Below are 12,010 nucleotides of genomic sequence, written 5' to 3' on the forward strand. Positions count from 1 at the left end.
CATGTTCTGGAAAATGAAAGTTCATATTTAAAATCACAAAGCCCATTTTAGACAAAAAGTATTATGCATTTGGTTTAAATAGCAATTATTTTGTCAGACAGTAATAGAGCTCCTCAAATGGGTAATTTCAATGCAATGAAAGTAACTTTCTAGTACACAAACCTATTTTCTAATTTTACAAACCAACAATTTAATTTCCTGGTCATTAAAAAAGGGAAATTTTAGAGTCTTTACTAATTGTTTAATAAAACTTTTGGCAAAATTAAAATACTATTTTTTCTTTTGATAACTACTCATTATACAAACCAAGCAAAGGAATAATTCTGTTCCAAAAATAATGTCCAAAATAATATAAAAAGACATGTCCAGAATAATTACTTTCTTTAATAAATTAAAAATAATTTTTAAAAAGATGAATATAGTTACTCAAAGTACAATTCTCACATGAAAGACTTGCTGCTAAATATAAAACAGCTTATACACTAAATGGAATAAAAAGGAAGGAGAAAACAAAGTGCTTATATTCCGAATGGTTAAAATCACCTGGACAGTTTCCACCATGGACTATCTCAAGCTACCAAAGTGAGGTCACTGTACATAGACTTGGGAAAAGATGTGTACAATCTGGATTCATGGCACATCTGAGCAAACTCCAGTGCACCACTGGCTCATGAGTCACCACATTTCAGGTACAAACATGAGTGTCTACTGTGTGTAGACAGGGACTACAAGTAGAATGTACCCAGGACTATAAGAGTAAGAAGGTCTTGTGCAAGGTCAGAGATGTATCTCAGACTCAGAAGGATAATAATCATGATTTGCAAAATGTCTTCAGAGATCACTTAAACATATAGCCATATCTTGGAGATATTATAGGTTTGGTTCCAGACTACTGCATTAAGGTGACAATTACAATAAAGCAAGTTAAATGATTTTTTTAGTTGCTCAGTGCATATAAAAGCTATGTACACACTTCACTGTAGTCTACCATGGGTGCAATAACACTGTGTCTGAAAAAAAAAAAAAAAAACAAGGTACGTACCTAAAAATGCCTTATTCCTAAAAAAAAATGCTAACCATGATCTGAGCATTCAGAGAACTGTGACCTTCTTGCTGGTGGAGGGTTTTGCCTTGATGTTCATTGTTTCTAACTGATCAGGATGGTGATTGTTGAAGGTTGCGGTGTCTGTGGAAATTTCATAAAATAAGGCAGTGAATTCTGCCTAATTGATCGACTTTTCCTTTCATAAACATTTTCTCTGTGCCATCTGATAGCATTTGAGAGCATTTTACCCAGAACTTCTTTCAGAATTGGAGTCAATCCTCTCAAATCTTGCTGCTTCTTTATCAATTAAGTTGATTAGTATTCTAAATCCTTTCTGTCATTTCTACAATCTTCACAGCATATTCGCCAGGAGTAGATTCTACCTCAGGAAACCACCTTCTCTGCTCATGCATAAGAAGCAACTCCTAATCCATTAAAGTTTTATCATGAGATGGCAGCAATTCAGTCCCATTTTCAGGCTACACTTCTAATTCTCTTGCTATTCCTTTTTTTTAATAATAAATTTATTTTTTATTGGTGTTCAATTTGCCAACATACAGAATAACACCCAGTGCCCATCCCATGAAGTGCCCCCCTCAGTGCCCGTCACCCATTCACCCCCACCACCTGCCCTCCTCCCCTTCCACCAACCCTAGTTTGTTTCCCAGAGTTAGGAGTCTTTATGTTCTGTCTCCCTTTCTGATATTTCTTACCCATTTCTTCTCCCTTCCCTTCTATTCCCTTTCACTATTATTTATATTCCCCAAATGAATGAGAACATATAATGTTTGTCCTTCTCCGATTGACTTACTTCACTCAGCATAATACCCTCCACTTCCATCCACGTTGAAGCAAATGGTGGGTATCTGTCATTTCTAATGATTGAGTAATATTCCATTCCCATCACACCCTCAGTTACTTCCTACACCCTCCATTGAAGTCTTGAGCCCCTCAAAGTCACCTATGGAGGTTGGAGTCAACTTCTTCCAAACTATTTTTCTTGTTGGTATTTTGATCTCTTCTCACAAATCATTAATGTTCTTAATGGCATCTAGAATGGTGAATCCTTTGCAAGAAGGCTTTAGTTGACTTTTCCCAGATCCATCAGAAGAATAGCTATTTATGACAGCTATAGCCTTATAAAATGTACTTTTTAAATAATAAGAGTTGCGAGTCAAAATAACTCTTTGATCCATGGCTGCAGAATAAATATGGTGTTAGCAGGAACATTGTACATTTGTATATTGGACATGTACATCTCCATCAGAGTTCTTGGGTGACCGGGTACATTGTCAATGAGCAGTACTAGTTTGAAAGATAATTTTTTTTCCTGAGCAGTAGGTCTTAACAGTGAGCTTAAAATATTCAATAAACAATGTTGCAAAGAGATGTGCTATTATCTAGGCTTTGTTATTTCATTGATAGAGCATAGGCAAAGTAGATTAAGCATAATTCTTAAGGGCCCTAGGATTTTCAGAGTGGTAAATGAACATTATCTTCAACTTCAAGTCATCAGCTGTATTAACCACTTAATGAGAGAGTCTGTCTATCCTTTGAAGCTTTGAAGCCAGGCATGAACTTCTCTTGTCTGGTTATGAAAGTCCTAGATGGCATCTTCTTCCAATAGAAGGTTATTTTGTCTACACTGAAAATCTGTTGTTTAGTCACCTTCATTAATGATCTTACTGGATCTTTAGAATAACTCTCTTCAGCTTCTGCATCAGCACCTGCTGCTTCACCTTGCACTTTTATGTTATGGAGACAGATTCTTTCTTCAAACTTCATGAACCAATCTCTGCTAGCTTCCAACTTTTTTTCTGCAGCTTCTTCACCTCTCTCAGCCTTCCTAGAATTGAAGAGAGTTAGAGTCTTTGTCTCTGAATTAGGCTTTGGTTTAAGGGAAAGTTGTGGCTGGTTTGATCTTCCATCCAGACCACTAAAAGCTTTCTCCGTATCAGCAATAAGGCTGTTACGCTTTATCATTCATGTGCTCACTGGAGTAGCACTTTTAATTTCCTTCAGGAACTTTTCCTTTGCATTCACAACTTGGCTAACTGCTTGGCACAGGAGTCCTAGCTTTTGGCTTATCTCGGCTTTCAACACGCCTTCTTGACTATGCTTAATCATTCCTAGCTTTTGATTTAGAGTGTGAGATGTGCGACTCTTCTTTTCCCTTGAATACTTACAGGCCACTGTAGGATTATTAAGTGGCTAATTTCAATATTGTGTCTCAGGAATAGGGAGGTCTGAGGAAAGGAAGAGATGGAAAAACAGCTGGTTGGTGGGACAGTCAGAACACGCACACCCTTTATCAATTAGGTTTCTTGTCTTATGTGGGCACAGTTTGTGACGCTCCAAAACAATTACAACAGTAACATCAAAGATCACTCATCTCAGATCACTGTAAGAAATATAATGAAAATATTTGAAATATTGCAAGAATTACCAAAATGTGATAGAGACATAAAGTGAGCAAATGCTGTTGGGGAAATGGTGTCAATAGACTTACTTGATGTGGGTTGCCACAACCTTCAATTTGTAAAAAATGCATTATTTCTGAAGCACAATGGAGCAAATGCCTGTATTTGGATTTGTGAATACTGGTAAATCTGATACTTACTGTAGCAATGCAATTCTGTGTGTGTGGTAAACAGGAAAGGAGTAATACATCATAGCTTTCTTCACCTATAAGGAATCTGAGGTTTCACCAAATCTCTTCTTGCTGCAATTCTAGTATTTCCTTTAGGTTCTATAGAAAAGGATGATGAAAAGACAAAAAGGAACAGCAATTTATTAAAACTCTTCTGCCCTCAACTTTTCAGTTAGGCTTGTGTCAAAGTGGCTCTTGGACTCAGTGACCACACCCTTTGACACAATCTCCATGCTTTAATGGAAGAGAGTGTTCTGCTTTCCTGGGCACAGTTGGCCTTGACAACAGTTCATCTGATATTATGGAAATGCAATGGTACCGTGAGTGAAAGCGAGAAAGCCAGGGAGCAAGACTAGAAATTGCTTGATCAGCTGCCTCTTTCACTTGAGATTTTCCTTCCAAAGTTAACCTTGGAGATTCATAGATAATATCACTTAAAAACAACTATCACCACGGTCGTATCGTCCAACTGGTAGGACCTTCAGCTCTTTTCCACTATCTCAGTAGAGACATGAACAAATTCCTTCTCTTCTCAGTTCATTAGAGACAGCATCAAATTTTTTCTGTGTAGTGACCTTTTCCTTTTTTCTGTGTAGTAAACTTTTCCTACCCCATTTAAATATACGTGCTGTATTAAAAGATAACTAATGTTTTAAAGAAATTATTGGAAAATTTAAAATTCATCAAAATGTGAGTTTTCCAGCACAGATTTCTTATCAAAACCTTTTTAAGGTCTATTCTACTTTACTTTGGCTGGAGCATTTAATGGGGTGCTCAGGTTTTAGCCTCTTTTCTCAACTTGAATTTACTATGAGTTTGGACATTAGACAACCTTACCAAGACCGATGTGGTGAGGGTGCTTCCAATTATTCCAACTTGGAATTGGTGAGCCACCAATTTGGTGAGCCACCCCCTCCTGCCAATAGCAGCTTGTAATCTTCCTCTTCCAAGTTTTTGAACTCCCAGCTGGTTGCCACTGTGCCTAGGATTCCCTGCACTTTTGCCTTCTATCACCTCAGAAATCTGTGAGAGCTTCAGGCTCACTGGGTGAGGAATTTCTGGATCATTCCCTATAAACTTCTCTCCTGGGCTTTAGTTTTCTCTTATCTTATAGGGGATCTTTACTTTGCTATTCCCTGCCAACCCTTTTCACCTCCCCATCTCCCCCAAAGGACGATTCTTCTTTTTCTTGTTCTTTTTCTTACTCCTTCTCTTCCTCTTCATCTTCCTTCTTCTTCTCCTCCTCCTCTTCCTTCTTCTCCTCCTTCCTTTTGCTTTTGAAACATTATAATTCATTTGTAGAAATAAAATATTTTCTACAAAAATTTTAGGAAGCATTTGTGAAAGAATCCAAAAGCAGGTGCAGTGATTTTCTTATCAAACTAAAGAATAATCCTATTTAGTGCCTTTATCTGTAGGCAGAGATCTAAAAGAGCACATTCTGGAACCACAGTAGCTATGTGGAGAAAGTTCTTATTCTTTTTAGTGTGCCTTCATATCATTGTCCTACTTCAGCCACTCAGTGATCCTATGAAGAAAGACAGGTACTCTACAGTTTTAAAGATGAGAAAAATGAGTCAAAAAGAGATGGAGTCACTTGTTCAAGATGGGCTCTTAGTTCTGGAGCATGTTATTGCCTTTCAAGGATTCTTACTATTGTCTGTCTCCCTGTACTATTCACACTGTGTGAGTCCTATTCACAAACTTTATAGCCAGGCTGGTTCCATTCTTGAGTCAAGCCAATCTAGCCTCTCAGATAGTCTCTCTGAGTAGTCTTAAAGGCTGACACCATTTTTTGGGATCCTGCTATTTCACATCACTGGCCTCTATCCCCAACTCACCAAAGATCATCAACTCTACATAGCTCAAAGGTCTGCACCCTAGTGCATTTTCCACTTACTTATCTTTTTATTATTTGTTTCCAGTTTGTTTTTTGACCTGCATAGCTCAGGTTACCTGTTTCATGGAGTATCCCAGTACTATAATCATTGCATTATTTGCCTTTTTGCTTCTTCCTCTCTTATAGCAGGAAGGAAATTAAAAACAGAGAAGAAAATAATCCTTCATATGCAGTAAAGGCAATATATGAATAGCAGTAGGGGTCATTTGTACAATGAGTGAAAGCCAGCAGTTTGTTTCTGGTATCTATGAGTCTGTTTCTGTTTAAACAGGCCTAGATTTAAAAATCAATTCTATCTTCTGCCAGATGCACGAACACAGTCAAGTTAGCTTCATTCTTCTTAACCTTAGATTTCTCATCTGTAAATAGGTATAATAATAATACCTATTTTGAAGTTGCTCTTGTAATGTTTAAAGAAAATTAAATGATACAACATATGTACAATGCCTAGAAGAGTGCCTGACATTTGGTAGTGCTTAACAAATACTAGATGCTCTATTAAAGATAACTAATGATTTAAAATTTTATGGCCTAGATCTATATGTTTTTTCCCAAGATATTTGATTTCTATAACCTCTTACTTCATTATTTACTATAAGTCATGTTCCTACTCAAATGCATGTTGAGGGAAGAGAAAGAAGTCAAACTTATTATTGGTTAGATGAACATGCTGAATTGTTTAAGTGATTTTCATTCTACTGAATATTAAGTTATACTAATTGATATTTTTATAATATTTCAATTATGGCATACTTTCCCATATATTGGAGTAATTCATTTCTTTCAAAATATGAGTATTAAGTTAGAGTTTAAATATAAATTTCATTAACGCCATAAATTACTAATAATTTGAGCTTTAATATTCACTATGGAAAATATATGACCTAAACATTTAAGAATTAACAATATTAAGGGGCATCTTTTTCTTCCTGAAAATTGAAAACAGACAATATTTAGAGGCATATATTTTTATACTTGGAAGGCAGGTCTATCCTCTGTAAGATGAATCAAGAATTATTTACTATGGGTGATAAATACAGATAAATAATGAGTAGTTCAGTTTCCAAGTTGGGTGGCAGAATGGTGGAATAAAAAGAAAACAGATATAACAGGCACTTTTAAAGTAAGCATTAATCAATTTTTCCTTACTTAAATAATTCAAAATGGAAATACGTATTTAAAAATGTTTGTGTAGTTATAAACTCAGTAACTGAAAAATCCAAAAAATCCATCATCTTTGCAAGTAGGTAGTCTCCCATTAGATAAGAAGAGTGATGATTTATTCTGGGTGAGGAAAATGCTGATTTGATTTGCTTTTACTGTTCATGTTATCTCCTGGGAGGGGAAAATGGTAAAAATTTTAGTAGAATGATGAACTTTCTAAACTCCTTTTTAATGGTACTTATTGCCAGTTTCTTATTGCCTAGAGTACTCAGTTACCATATCTGAGAGGGATAGAGTTTTGCTGTATCACTCTCTTCAGGCCTCCTGCCACAGAAAGTATTATAGGTGAAATCATGTGAGAGCAATTCCCTTTGGCACTTACAGTAACTGAATCTTCTTGGATGGGATCCAAACTTGCTATACCAAACTTTACACCCCAGTGGGTTGTGTTATATATAATGAGACTCTGATGTGCATGTAATGTTTCTCTTTGTTGACGGTTATGAGAGGATCTTGATTTCTGGTGAGCAAATTTGTTGTCAAATCACTCACCCTGTGAGAATTCAGAATTTATTTCTTGCCTCAGAGGATAATTTCTAACCCCAAAGCTAAGTTTTTACACGATTATTTGAAAGTTGAAATAATCTTTTTTCCTCCCTGTCCCATCCCATGCTAAGAGGAGAAATTGATACTGGGAGAATTTTCAGGTCCTGGGATTAGTAATGCAGTATGCCTCCTGGAACGTATAATGGTACTCGTACTACCATTTCCATTTTGAAGGAAGGAGGGGGAAGAGAGCTAAGAAAAATAAACCGGTGGGCAAAGTATTACCTCTGGAAGTTGTATTTTGTGTTGGTTGCTACAGTAGCATTTCTCAGACAAGCTATTGTTCAATGTTTGTTACTCGGTTACTTCATTCAAACCCCATTTATACCTGAAATATAAGCCATGGAGTTATTATTTTTATTTTGAATTTTATTTTTTTTAATCAAATTATCCATTAATCTCTAGTGGCTTCTCGGTGTATTGTCCTCCTTTAAAATTGTCCATTTTGGATCAGAATTCTAGTCAGTTTTTTTTCTTTCCCTACAACAGTGATGTGAACATGTCAAATGACTTAGTGGTTCATCTGGCACAAGTAACTGAAAATTTGAATGCTTATCTGAACTTTATCTGAACTATCCTGAGTTTTCTTGGGTCTGTAAAATTGGAACTGAAATCTCATGGAAACTGGCTTTCTCAAGAAATTTTTGGTGAGCCAGAAATACTGTGAGAGCAGCCTTTCCCGTGGTGTTTTGGCAATTTTACTTTGGCCCAGACAAAACCAGGAAGTTCAGAGGTGAATGAGAATGAAAAATAATGAAATGGTAACTGATCTTTTTTTTTTTTTTTTTTGGTACTTCAGAAAGATTCAGTTCAGAATGCTTAAAGAACATATCAAGTCAGCCTCAGTAACTATAAACCTACGAGAAGCATTAAGAGGGAGTTGGGATGCTATTAACAATTAAGTCCATCTATGGTAATGAAAAACGAAATTAAAAACTACCATTTTTTCTTGTTCTTCACACTATTTGACTAATATATCATTTTTAGAATTGCAGATTCTACAAAATTATTGGTCAGTTTAATTAACATATATCCCCTAACATTAGCAATGACATGGAAGATAATTTAATGAATTAATATCAACTTTCCTTACCATACCTTAATTCAAATTCTTACCACTAGGTAGATTGCATTTCCATGGATTTTCATATTTAGAGGTGAGAACCTGTTACAGTTTACTGTAGATTTTAGTAGATGGATTATCACAGATTTTCATGGAAATCAAGTTTCTATTTGTATGCCAAATATCTCTAGAAGATGCGTGAATTACATTCGTAGAAGCATGCTGAAGGAGAGGGAGGAGGTTCTTATATATTAAGCACTAGTTCTCAAACCTCGGTCTACTGTGGTATTTTTAAATGGGCATGCCCTGGCCTAACCCCCATCTACTACATCCAAATCACTGATTGTGGAACCCATGCTGCTGTATTTTTATCTTGCTCCACTGGTTCTCATCATGCCCCACTGACAAGTGTTCACTTAGGTGTCATGATTGCAAAAAGCAATCCTGCATGAAAAATTGTATCTATGTAAGGCTTGAAGAGGCTATTTCTATCATTCTTGCTTTATGGTTGAAGATACTGAGACTTAGAGAGTTTTAGTAATTTTCCCAGTTATTAAGTGGTAGAGTTGAAACTCAAATCCTGCTCTTTTGCCTTGAAGCTCTAGGCTTTTCCCACTAAAACACCAACGTACTGCAAGCAGAGAAAGAAGGAACATCTGTTCCTACTATTTAAAAATATTAAAAAGGGATGTTTTGTCTAAGAAAGATATGCCATTATAAACATTAACACCAAGTATATGACAGACACCTATTTCTAAATTACCTTATGGGACAAAAAGGTAACTGAGTCAATCTATAGATAACTTCTCTCAGATACCTGTTCTTAATTGTGAGTGCTCAGTAAATCCTTTGTGATAGACTATTGACTTGAAGTTTTTGTTCTCTTTGTAACCCTTCGAAAATCATGGCAATGGAAGTGCTAATTGCTGATTCTGAAGGCTGTATTGTCAGCCACTGGGAAGTGTCCATCTACCTTGTTAGCCACTCCATTAATTCTGTGTTCATTTGTGTGCAGAGGCTTGGACAACAAAGGGATCAGAAGCCATGCTGAATTATTCCATTTTAATATAATAACATATAATTCCTGTAGTGTTCTAGAGAGCCAAAGTTTACAAATGTCTGAAAATTTTCAAAATTTTTTATGAAATTAATGCCCCCCAAAGATTCTTACTTCATTGTTTTTGCTGGCTCTATTTTACAAACCATTTACCTTCGGTGAACTAAGGTACTGGGCTTTGAATAAATGATGCCCTTTGGATCAGTTATGTCTGCTCTGTGATTTGTACAGGATTGGCAACCATCAGCCTGGCCTTTATCCCAGGCATTCATTTGAAATGTAGTCACATAAGATAGGGTAGGGCAGGAGGACATGAGGGCAGTGGGATGATTTCCAAGCTCAAGAATAGTCAGGGGAAGAAGTCTATCCCTAGAGGAGAAAAGTAAGTGGAGTTTGTGTGTAACCAAAATAAAAAAGTGCGGATGGTTTCTGAAAAACACTGAAATGTATACAAGTTACAACAGACCGCCCTTAGGCAGTTTTAGCGAGTGCAATTGGCATTCATACAAAAGATAACCTAACCTGACACTAACCCTGCCAGTAGTTCAGGGATAATATTTTCACTAGGATGAACTGCTCTTGAACTGTTTCTGTAATTTATTTGGTGCAAACAGGCTTTCCTTCAACATCAGACATGCATGTCTTATGGCCACCCATTTGTTTATTGTAAAAACATATTTGTTATAGCCAATGCAAGCAAAACCCTCCTTTCCACTAGTGTTTGAATTCCCCCTGAAGCCTTCTCATACTGTGTACCACAGCCCTGATGATGAAGTATACGCAAGCTTGTTCCAAACCATGTCCCATGTTTTCTTTGGACTTATCTTCAAAATCTATGGCTAAAGAGCAACTCCTAGTGTTTTATGACCTTTTAGCATGATGGTGCTTATCCTTTGGACTTGAAATGATTTTCCTTCTCTTGATGAAAATGTCAAGTGTGCCTGAAGATCCAGTGAGACACTGGACATTGGGCTAACTGAAAAGAAAAAAGAAGAGCTGACTAGATGTAAGAGAACAATCTTGTTTTAGAAAACTATGGATATGAAGTAAAGATCACTTGGTGGAATCTATATAAAGCACTATAATGTATGATTAGTTTCATCATCAGTATAGTCATTAATATTATATCATATTCTACATGAGTTGCCAATACTTAGCTACTGGACTGATCCTGAAATGAAGGTGACCTTGGATGATTCTAGAGATGATGGCTTCTATGGGCACTAATTGATTCCAGAAATATTTCCTTGAGTGGCTACTATGTGCCAGTAAACAATCCAGAAAAAAATAATTTCCTTTGCCAAGTCCAGTTATTCTTTTTGTGTTTGGAATGACTCAATCCCCATCTTGTGTTAGTAAAGCAGATTGTTTTGGGTTTATTCCCAAACTTTTGGATGCCATCTTTTAGAATGCCAAAGACTCAAAAGATCTAATGAACATTTTATTTATTTTTTTTTTCTAACGAACATTTTAGACTTCATTTATGAGCCTGAAGAGAAAAGGAAATGAGGAATGATTGATTCTTGTTGCCCAGGAACTGCTTCGATAGAGTTGCAGTGATTCTACAGAAGAATTAACACTTTTAAAATAACAGATAGTAGGACTGTTGCTAACACATATGACACCTTCGAGTAATTTGGTGTCTTGTTGGGGATCCTTGGGTGGTTCAGCCGTTTGGTGCCTGCCTTTGGCCCAGGGCGCGATCCTGGAATCCTGGGATCGAGTCCCATGTCGGGTTCCCAGCATGGAGCCTGTTTCTCCCTCTGCCTGTGTCTCTGCCTCTCTCTCTCTCTCCCTCTATGTCTATCATGAATAAATAAATAAATAAATAAATAAATAAATAAATAAATAAATCTTTTTTAAAAATTTGGAGTCTTGTTATAATCAATATGCAAATCCATGACATCCATGTCACTCTCTTAGATATGTTTCTCTTTGCAATGCACAACTTGCCCAACCATACGTAGGGGCCCTATGTAGTGGCTGTCTCAGACAGTTTGGAGGGACTGCAAACAAATTGGAACAACACATCAATATCAATGTGTATCCTCCCAACAAGGAACATGTGTTAATAATATTCTACCTCCAAATTACTATGACTTTCTCCTTCTTTATAGTTTCTTCCCAAACACATATTTAGTTGGGAAGCTGAATTTATCTCGAACATTTAAACAAAAGCTATTTTTACTACCCTTCCTCTTTAATTTCCCTAGATTTTTTTCTCAGTTGAAAGCTCTGTGTTTCTGGTTAATCTAATTTCACCTTGCTACCCATGGATTATAACCTGTTCATATTTCTGGCTGACTTCTTTTTAAGATATTTTCCTCTAAATCAAATGGATGATAAAGTCCATGCATTATCTGACCATGCAGGACAAAAATGATATATAAATATCAGACATCTATATAACCCCTACATATCTGAACTGTGTCATGGAAATTCTAGAACCCCGTAATTCTAAACTAAACTAAAAAAATGCATATTTATTTTCCTGCCCTTATAAATGAACTTTCTATCATTTTTGT

The 12,010-nt window shown here is 36.2% G+C and overlaps 1 pseudogene; it reads right to left on the reverse strand.

Annotated features, from left to right (window-relative positions):
• Positions 1-1,072: 1,072 nt before the first annotated feature.
• The window catches only part of LOC129505498 (tigger transposable element-derived protein 1-like), a 74,857-nt pseudogene continuing 63,919 nt past the window's right edge, over positions 1,073-12,010 (reverse strand).

This window comes from Nyctereutes procyonoides, unplaced genomic scaffold, assembly GCF_905146905.1.
Source record: "Nyctereutes procyonoides isolate TBG_1078 unplaced genomic scaffold, NYPRO_anot_genome, whole genome shotgun sequence".
Taxonomy (NCBI): domain Eukaryota; kingdom Metazoa; phylum Chordata; class Mammalia; order Carnivora; family Canidae; genus Nyctereutes; species Nyctereutes procyonoides.